This window comes from Mustela lutreola, chromosome X (assembly GCF_030435805.1).
Source record: "Mustela lutreola isolate mMusLut2 chromosome X, mMusLut2.pri, whole genome shotgun sequence".
Taxonomy (NCBI): Eukaryota; Metazoa; Chordata; class Mammalia; order Carnivora; family Mustelidae; genus Mustela; species Mustela lutreola.
In genome coordinates this window covers 121,009,033-121,019,013 of record NC_081308.1, presented here as the reverse complement: position 1 = coordinate 121,019,013, position 9,981 = coordinate 121,009,033, and the positions used below count along the sequence as shown (strand labels likewise).

Genomic DNA, 9,981 nt, shown 5'->3' with positions numbered 1-9,981 from the left:
ATTCAAAGGGGAAGAAAGAAACAAGTGTCATGTTCCCTGGAGGGTTGAAACAGTGGTATTCTTCGAAAATCCAAGTGGGAAAAATGTAAAGAATAATGTGTAGCATGCATCATTCCTTGACTGAAATTTTTAAAATACCTTTAAAAATCTAATACAAGTGTAACCAGAGCTCCAGAAGGAGAAGAAAGAGAGGAAAATGAGGCATAAAGAGTATCTGATGAATAATGGCTGGATTTCCCCAAAATATGGTAAAGACATGAATTCTCAGATCTAAGATGCTAAGTGAAAACCAAACAGGATAAATTTGAAGAAAATTGTATTCATTAGTCACATTGCAGTAATATTGGTATTATGATTTTGAAACATACATGGATGCCTAAACATTCACATTCACACATATAATACCATGAAAAAATAGCAAAGAGAGATGAATTTTAAAAAATCAAAGGAACTAAATGAAAACCCTTTAATCTTTGATTTGAAATGGAAACATCAGTATAAACTCATGATTCATTATTCTCTTTCTAAAAACCACATAGTTCCTAGTTCTGCTCACTGGAAAGGCCTAGAAATAATGACAACCCAGCAGCAATAAGTATCCCAAAATACAGGTAGTGGTGTCCAAACAGTGTTTTCTCCCAAAGGAGCCAACGCTCCTCAGTGAAATAACTGATCCTAGGTCAGAGCAATCAGTATTCAAGATGGGTCTGTAACATCTTGTTTTGTCAGTAAGCAAGGAAGTTATCAAACACTAATCAGATGTATCAAAATAAACCAAAAATCAACTTTAAAGAGCTCCCATTGGTCAAAAAATGACAAAATTTGAGCATCAAAAAAACAGTGACTTCAGGACACCTGGCTGGCTCAGTCAGTGCAACACACAACTTAGGGTCTTGGAGTCATGAGTTCCAGCCCCACGCTGGGTGTAGAGATTACTTTTTGAAAAAAATTTTTAAAGTGCTACACATCACTTGGCATCAGGGAACTACAGATCAAAATCACAATGAGATACCACCTCACACCAGTCAGAATGGCTAAAATTAACAAGTCAGGAAATGACAGATGCTGGTGAGGATTCGGAGAAAGAGGAACCCTCCTCCACTGCTGGTGGGAATGCAAGCTGGTGCAGCCACTCTGGAAAACAGCATGGAGTTTCCTCAAAAAGTTGAAAATAGAGCTACCTTACGACCCAGCAATTGCACTACTGGGTATGTACCCTAAAGATACAAACGTAGTGATCCAAAGGGGCACGTGCACTCAGATGTTTACAGCAGCAATGTTCACAACAGCCGAACTATGGATAGAACCTAGATGTCCATCAACAGATGAATGGATAAAGAAGAGGTGGTATATATACACAATGGAATACTATGCAGCCATCAAAAGAAATGATATCTTGCCATTTGCAACAATGTGGATAGAATTAGAGGGTATTATGCTTATTGAAATAAGTCAATCGGAGAAAGACAACTATCATATGATCTCCCTGATATGAAAAAGTGGAGATGCAACGTGGGGGGTTTTGGGGGTAGGAAGGGAGGGAGATAAAACATAAGAGACTCTTAATCTCATACAAAAAAACTGAGGGTTGCCAGGGGTGGGGGGTAGGAAGAGGGGGGTGAGGTTATGAACACTGGGGAGGGTATGGGCTGTGGTGAGTGCTGTGAAGTGTGTAAGCCTGATGATTCACAGATCTGTACCCTTGGGCCAAATAATATATTATACGTTAATTTAAAAAAATAAAAGCAAAAAAATTTTTTTCATTTTAAAAACTAAAAGAAGACAATTATTTCAATGGATTAAAAACCAGTGATTATTTTAAAAGCCATGAACTCAAAATAGTTTCACAAACTTCGTTATAAAATAGATAAGTCACAGAGATGAAAAATATAGCACAGGGAATATTACCATTAATATCGTAATAACATTGTATGGTGATTACACCCAACATGGAGAACACTGAGCAATATATAGAATTGCTGAAGCACTATGTTGTATACCTGAAACTAACAGAATATTGTATATTAGCTATACTTAAAAAAAATTCCCCTTCTCACCTTTAGAGTTTACTAGGACACCTGTCCATTATTTTGAAAATTGTTAAATAAAAGGAAAGAATCAAGCATTTATCATGCCTTCCCTCTATGAACTTCATTTCAGGGTAACCAAATAGTGGATAAGGAGAATTCTTTCCTCATGGAAAACTTCCTGCCAATAAATAAAGAAAGGTTGATAGACTTAGAAAATCACCCATTTCACAGACTACAAAATAATGGATCTAGGAAATGATCATCGCCAGTTATCAAACCATTGGTGAAATCTTGACAGGAAATTTATAATTGATGGATCAAGTTGCCAACACTTAAACTCACTGATGAATGTTAACATCACTAAAAAGCTGGGCAAAAAATATGTGCCTCCTGATAATTATAAGAAATGGGAAATATGCTGATACTATAAAATTATTTTTCTAAATAACAATAGTAATAAAGTCATAATCTAATCGAGCCTCTATATGTACCTAATCAGAGGTACTACAGAATAACAGAGGAACCAGTTAGATAACACCAACAGATATAATCAGCTAAATCCTGTATGTGGACAATTCTAAAAAACAAACTGGTTTCCTCAACAGATAAATGGCATAAAGAAATGGGGTAGATGGGTGTTATTATATAAAAAGAGCAAAGAGACTTAAAACTCATACCAACCAGGGGCGCCTGGGTGGCCCAATGGGTTAAAGCCTCTGTCTTCGGCTCAGGTCATGGTCTCAGGGTCCTGGGATCGAGCCCCGCATCCGCATCGGGCTCTTTGCTCAGCGGGGAGCCTGCTTCCCCTCCTCTCTCTCTGCTTACTTGTGATCTCTGTCTGTCAAATAAATAAATAAATAAGAAGCATGGTCTTAACCAACAAATAAATAAGAAGCATGGTCTTAACCAACTGAACCACCCAGGCGCCCCAGGATCGCCTTCTAAAGGAATGAGTTAGCCTAGTCCTAGGCAAAGATTATCGTTGGTCGCTTAAATCATTACATCACAGTTTGTTGGGTGGATGGATCAGGCTGCCACTATCTGAACCAAGTAATCTTAGCATCTCCCAAGTGGGACAACTAAACGTGTTGTGTTGCATGGCACCAGACTTCAAACGATGCTTGGCACACAACAGGAACTCAATAAAATTTTGTTTAAAGCAGGCTGCCATCATGGCCCTGGACCCACTCTTCTACTCCACCAGCTCTCTGCTGCTTAAATGCTTCCCTCTGGACTGCGTAGCTGATCTTGGTTCAGGCTTGGGACCCCCCAGTGGTCTACTTTATAACACTGCTGTTACTGCTTCTGCCAGACAGCTCGGCTAGGAGTGCCCACCTCCTGGTGCCTCCCTTTGGACCGTAGCACCTCCACAGAGCAACTCTCTACCAGGGAACCAAACGGCTCTGGGGCCCTTCAAGTCTCTCCCATCTCAGTCTGACTTCAGTGACTTCCTGAGACAGCTCCCGCATCCCCCACCCCTTCTTTGTGCACGGTGAGAGGAATGGGGAAAGGTTTTCATCTTAGTGTCCTTGGAACCCAAGTATCAATGCCAAAAGCCTCTTTACTGTTTCTCCCAGGGACTTAAGAGCCTTCATAAAAAAGAACCCTAGGGATCTGCCTCCACATCACAGAATTCCGGAGCTCGTATGCAGAAAGGCCCATCCAGGACACTCACTACTCATAGAGAAATGAAAAGCCATCTCTTCCTGGAACAAAAATGAAACACAAGAGGAGGCGGCAGCAAGCACAGGCAGTGTTAAGAATGAAAGGAAATAGCTGAGCACGCAAATTAAGGCCCTTTCTCTGAAAAGTAAGCCAGGCAGAGGTACCATGAGGGCTTCTAATGCTAAAGCAGTGATTAAAACCCAAAATGGAGCCAGAATGAGAGCTGAGCACAGCAGCACAAGATTTCAGCCTCCAGCAAAAAGTTCAGGGTGAGTGAAGGACATTTTTTACTCAATCCTGGTAAGGAACACCAAAGAGATAAGGCAAAATTTCTACCAGTCACAGTTCAGTCATTAATAAAATAGAGAGCTAAAGAAATACATATGTATATATCCATAGTTTATCTTTCCATTAAGTATGCACACATTATTAAATCTTGTTTAAATCGCATTCGTGCTATTGCTTTGAGAGTTTTATTGTTGCTTTCCCAGAAAAATCCGTGACTAAATCATGTGCTAGGTTCCTTCTCCTTAGAAAAAAATCACCAGCTTCTAGCCAAAAGGCACCACTTTCTCTTGGCTGTGGATATCCATCTTGCAGGCATGCTGCCCAGAGAAGAAACCAAACTGATATGACGGCAAACGGCACAAGGACCAAACCACTGGTCAATGAAGAGTTAGACTCTCTCCCCAACGTAAATTACTGTGCCTGCTCTCATTCCGCCCACCCTGAAGCTGAGAAAGTGGTCATTTGTTATCTATTTTTTTAAAGATTTTATTTGTTGATTTGACAGAGAGAGAAAGATCACGTAGGCTGAGAGGCAGGCAGAGAGAGAGAGGAGGAAGCAGGCTCCCTGCTGAGCAGAGAGCCCGATGTGGGGCTCGATCCCAGGACCCTGAGATCATGACCTGAGCCGAAGGCAGAGGCTTAACCCACTGAGCCACCCAGGTGCCCCCATTTGTTATCTATTAACATACAGAGTGCAGTGGAAGTTATGTTTTAATCCTAGCAAACACCTGATCGCACTTACTGTGTGACAAACACTACTATAAATCCATTACAAATAGATATTAATTCACATAATTCAACGAGGAAGTCTTTGTAAGTCCACGCAGGAAGCGTGCAGCTACGGCTCCCTATTTCCTTGCACACTGGTCCCCTTACACCAAGCTTGTTTGTATGTCTTTTGGGGAGGTGGGGGGTATGTACACGGCCATTGAATCAGACCCCCACTTATTTGTAATAAACACTTGGCAGACAGAAACATTCTCAAAGGCTATTTATTAAGCTCCCAATATCCTTGGGGTGCTATGTTGGGGACCGTAATTACAGGCAACGTTTTTGACTCTGTTTCTTTTCTGACCGCCGGGCTGGGAGACCCAGGGAGTGGGCCATGGTAACCACTCTTCATTTTCCTGGGCCATTGTAACCCTAATGAGATACATTCTCATTGCAATTATAACAGTGCGCAGCAGGTGAAGCCATATGGAGTGTGGTCATCTCGAAGCAGGAGCTGAAAAGGGGCTTTTGTCTACCCGACTCCACACATGCGTTTTCTAAAATCAGGTCCCACCTGGTCCTGCCATGGCCCTGCAAAGAATGGCAATTGTCTGAAGCCTGACGCTTCAGTCCATGCCCACATAATTGCTGAGTGCCTACTGTGTGCCAGGTGCTGTGCTGGGCTTTTTCTCATGTCATCCTGTTGACCTCTCAGTGAGCCAGTAATCGTAAGCAACATTCTACTGAAACTGAGGCCCAGAGACAACATCAGGCCTACCCTAAATTGCATAACTTGAACATGACAGCACCAGGATGACCACAACAGCACCAAGTATCTTCATTCTAATGCTTAACTGTTTTCTACCAAGGAGAAGTTGTCACCGAAATCCTTTTCTTTTAAGATTTCACTTTTAAGTAATCTCTACACCCAACATGGGGTTTGGACTCACAACCCCAAGATCAAGAGTCACAGGCTCTACCCACTGATCCAGCCAGGCGCCCTGCCATTGAAATCTTTACTTTCTAGGTCTTGTCTTTCCTCATTGCTTGACTTGAATAGAGATTGTTATGAAAGATTCCTTTTTCCAGAGAGGGTCTCTAAGCTATTTTAGCACCATGTTACTTGATTGGGGGCTGCTGCTAACTAGATAGAAGCCCCCATAGCTCATCTACCCTTGGCATGTTCCATTCAGGAAAGTGGGGGGTAGAGACCGGATGGGTTGGCAATCTGATCCCAGAATCACGCAGATCACTGTGAGTCTTCCACGCTTCACTTCTCCCGATGGAGACTGAGACGTGAAAAACTTGTGTTGCACATAATGGTTATTTTTTCCTGTAACAACAGTGCCTCTCCCCTTCCCTCCCCCACACCTTCCCCTACCACGGCTAACCCAGCCAGCAGCACAGATAAAGAAAACTTAGAGTCCGCAGTTCAGGGTCACATTGGTCTATTAAAGCCTAACAAAGAGTAAAGCTTTATGCTGAAGAAAACAGGTTTACCTTGAATTTGTGAATTGAGAGGCTTCTGAAGTAGACAGAGAAAACCTTTAATATTAGGCAAACCTATTATTCCATAGGCTGCAATAAGATAGTATTTAATTCTAGGTGGCCACGTGGCCTAGCATACTAACCCTCAGAAGAATGTGTACTAGGCAGAGAGAGGAGCTTAGGTTCTAATTAGAGAATTTGGGGGTACGAACACCAATAAATGGTAGATTGTTTATGTGTATGTAAATAATAAAAAATAATGTACTCTTCTCAAGACCTTTGCAAATTCCTATCATCCTTACGCTTCCTGAAAGCAGGTAACACCTTCCTCAGGTTTCTGCCCAGGCAGCCCCCTCTCGGAACCACTCTCTCCACTTGCGGGCTCACCCCGCTTGAAGCTCTGGACCAGTGTCACTGCCCCTAGTCATGGTGGCCTTGAAGCACCCTCTGTAGTCTTTGGGGACTTGGCATCAGGTCAGCTTTCGCTGCCAAGCCTACTGATCTCGTGCTCCTATGCTGGAAACCGACCCTCCATCTCCCTGTCAACACTAGACCCCAAGTTTCTGCTGTAATCCTCTAGCGGGATCTCTATTCTGAAACTCCGGCTCTCGGTCGCAACCCTGACCTGCTTAGTACTTCACTCTGGAAATCTGGAAAACAAAGCGGGGTCCCAGGGGTCTCTCTTTGCCAGAGAGATGCCCATCCTCAAACCCCAGCCCAGAGCCTGGGCCCCATCTGTATGTCGGCAGCCTGCCTTCTCGAGGCCGTGCTTTGCCTGGCCCACGGCAATGCCCTCCCCATCCTGTCCCACGGCCTCATTCACACCAGCGAGGCAGGCCCGGCTCCACGCCAACACACTCCTCCAAGCCTGGCCTGGATGTTCTCCTCTCCTCAATTTCAGCATCCAGTGGAGCCGCTGAGCAGTGTCACTACTGTGTTTAGTCACAGGGCTGCGGGCACAGAAGGAAAAAGCAGCCCCACAGGTTGAAATATTTGGGGAGAATAAATTGCACTTTCTCCAGCATCTAGCTGGACCACTGCAACAAAATGGTCTCTGGGGCCAAAGAGTGTTTTGGAGAGGGTGCTGTATTCCACAGCCCTACTAACTTAATAGACTTTCCTCTCGGGACACCTGGGTGGCTCAGTCATTAACTCTCTGCCTTCGGCTCAGGTCATGATCTCAGGGTCCTGGGATCAAGTCCTGAGTTGGGCTCCTTGTCCTGCTGCTTCCCCTGCTTATGCTCTCTCTCTCTCTCTTTCTCTGACAAATAAATAAATAAAATCTTTCAAAAAAATAGTCCTTTCTATCTATGTTCATGAGATGTGGAGGCCAGAGAGACAGATTAGGACTATAAGTCAAGGAAGCAATGTGCCTAACCATCATTACTGTTCCTACTGAAAAAAAGGAAAACAAACACTCAAACATGCTTGGCTTTTTTTTTTCCTTTAAGCACCTCTTTCTCTATAAAACTACATAAAAAGATTATGATAATAACGTGAACTCCCAAAGAGCAGAAATTAAAAAAAAAAAAAACTTATTGGAGTATAGTTAGCATGATAAGCAATGAGCACTATATAGAAATGTTGAATCACTATTTTGTACACCAAAACTAAGAAACACTGTATGTTGACTATACTAGAATCAAAAGTTAAAACTTAATTTGGGCACCTGGGTGGCTCAGTGGGTTAAGCCTCTGCCTTCGGCTCAGGTCATGATCTCAGGGTCCTGGGATCGAGCCTCGTATCGGGCTCTCTGCTCAGCAGGGAGCCTGCTTCCCCCTCTCTCTCTCCCTGCCTCTCTGCCTGCTCGTGATCTCTCTCTGTGTGTCAAATAAAAAAATAAAATCTTGTCTAAAAACTTAATTTAAAAAACCAGTTGCCCTAATACCCAAAGCAAAGAACAATCTATTTTTCTATCCTTTTGCTGTCTTTGGAATGAGAGTATTTGGAGCATCTTTAATGCCCGATGAACAACCAACTCCTTTTCCTTGCCCTATGGGTCTGCTGCGTATTGTGAGAGCACTGTCCCTAACACCATCATGGCCTGTGTATTTACTGCTCTTACCACTGTCAAAAAGCTCTTAGGTTAATTCAAGAAAGGTAATGTACTCCCCACTTGGATGACTGAACATTGTTGAATACTGATGAAGCAAAAATACCCATGGACAGATAACTAGGCTCAAATCTCACCTGTCTCCATAGTTATAAACAGAATCTTTGAACTTTTATCTTCTGGTCTAGAGTCTTCATTTGCAAGGTGGGGGTATTTCCAATTTGTTCTAGGGAATGGCCCAGTTCAAGAATTTATTTGAATTCCACAGGTCCAACAAGAATTGTATTTAAAGTTGTGTTGACGGTTGAGAGGATGGATCAGGAATGACAATGGAAGATCAAGATCTGAGTTCTGGGTGCAAAGTTCCCGGCTCCAGCTCTCTGTAGCATCATGACCGGGCTGATGCAACAAAGCCTTCATTGTTCCAGCACAGGAAACCTAGTGGCCCAGTGTCTGGATGATGTCAGAAAACACAGGAAACCTGGAGAACAGAATGAATTCCCTCCCTGAGAGACCACAGGCACTGTTTCATAATCATCTGTGAGTGGGGTGCCTGGGTGGCTCAGTTGGTTAAGTGTCTGTCCTGGTTTCGGCTCAGATCATGATCACGGGATTGTGAGACTGGGCTGCCCATTGGGCTCCACACTCAGCTCGGTGTCTAACCCCTCTCACTCATGCAAGCATGCTCTTTCTCCTAAAATAAATAAACTCTTTTAAAAAATACCAGAGAGGGCGCCTGGGTGGCTCAGTGGGTTGAAGCCTCTGCCTTCGGCTCAGGTCAGGATCTCAGGGTCCTGGGATCGGGCCCCACATCGGGCGCTCTGCTCAGCGGGAAGCCTGCTTCCCCTTCTCTCTCTGCCTGCCTCTCTGCCTACTTGTGATCGCTCTCTGTCAAATAAATAAATAAAATCTTAAAAAAAATACAGTAGAGCACTCGCTTCCACAGGAATTTTACTAAAACTGGAATGACAGAGAAGATTAGCATGGCCCCTGAGCAAGGATAATGCACAAATCCGTGAAGCAGTCCGTATTTTGTGCAGTTCCCCAGCAAACCTCCACCCTTCTGGATCAGCGCCACAGATAGAGTTCGAAGCAGCCACTTGGGGAGCCTGCTCAGGGTCTGCACCCTGCTGCTAGTAGCCAGGGGCCCTGAAGACACCTGAGGGGTCCTCCTGCCCTCCCACAGGATCCCCTGCCATTGGACATGAGACCTGACTTCAGTGGCCCTCTGACATTTCCACAGCTGCCTAGTCATGTTTTCATTACTAAGTGACCCAGGTAATCCTGGTGTCTGTATCTGAAGTCTTGTTCTCACTGGTTAAAAAACAAAACAAACAAACAAAACACCTGAGAGACTGGGCACAGCAATAGCTAGCACTGGTGTAGCACTTAGAGTGTTCCAGGCACTGAGCTATGAGACAAGAGCCCAAGAATCAACCAACAACCTAAAAACTGAAGAATGGGGCAACAGTTATATGAAAGTCATGCAACATCGTTCATCAATTTAAAATGCTTTCAGGGTGGGGCGCCTGGGTGGCTCAGGGGGTTGGGCCTCTGCCTTCAGCTCAGGTCATGATCTCAGGGTCCTGGGATCAAGCCCTGCATCCGGCTCTCTGCTCGGCAGGGAACCTGCTTCCTCCTCTCTCTCTGTCTGCCTCTCTGCCTAGTTGTGATTTCTGTCTGTCAAATAAATGAATAATCTTTTAAAAAAATTAAAAAAAAATAAAATGCTTTCAGGGGTAGTTG

General features: G+C 43.9%; 1 pseudogene; it reads left to right on the top strand.

Annotated features, from left to right (window-relative positions):
- The first annotated feature begins 9,173 nt into the window (after positions 1-9,173).
- On the top strand, positions 9,174-9,270 carry LOC131822356 (U6 spliceosomal RNA; annotated as a pseudogene).
- Positions 9,271-9,981: the final 711 nt, after the last annotated feature.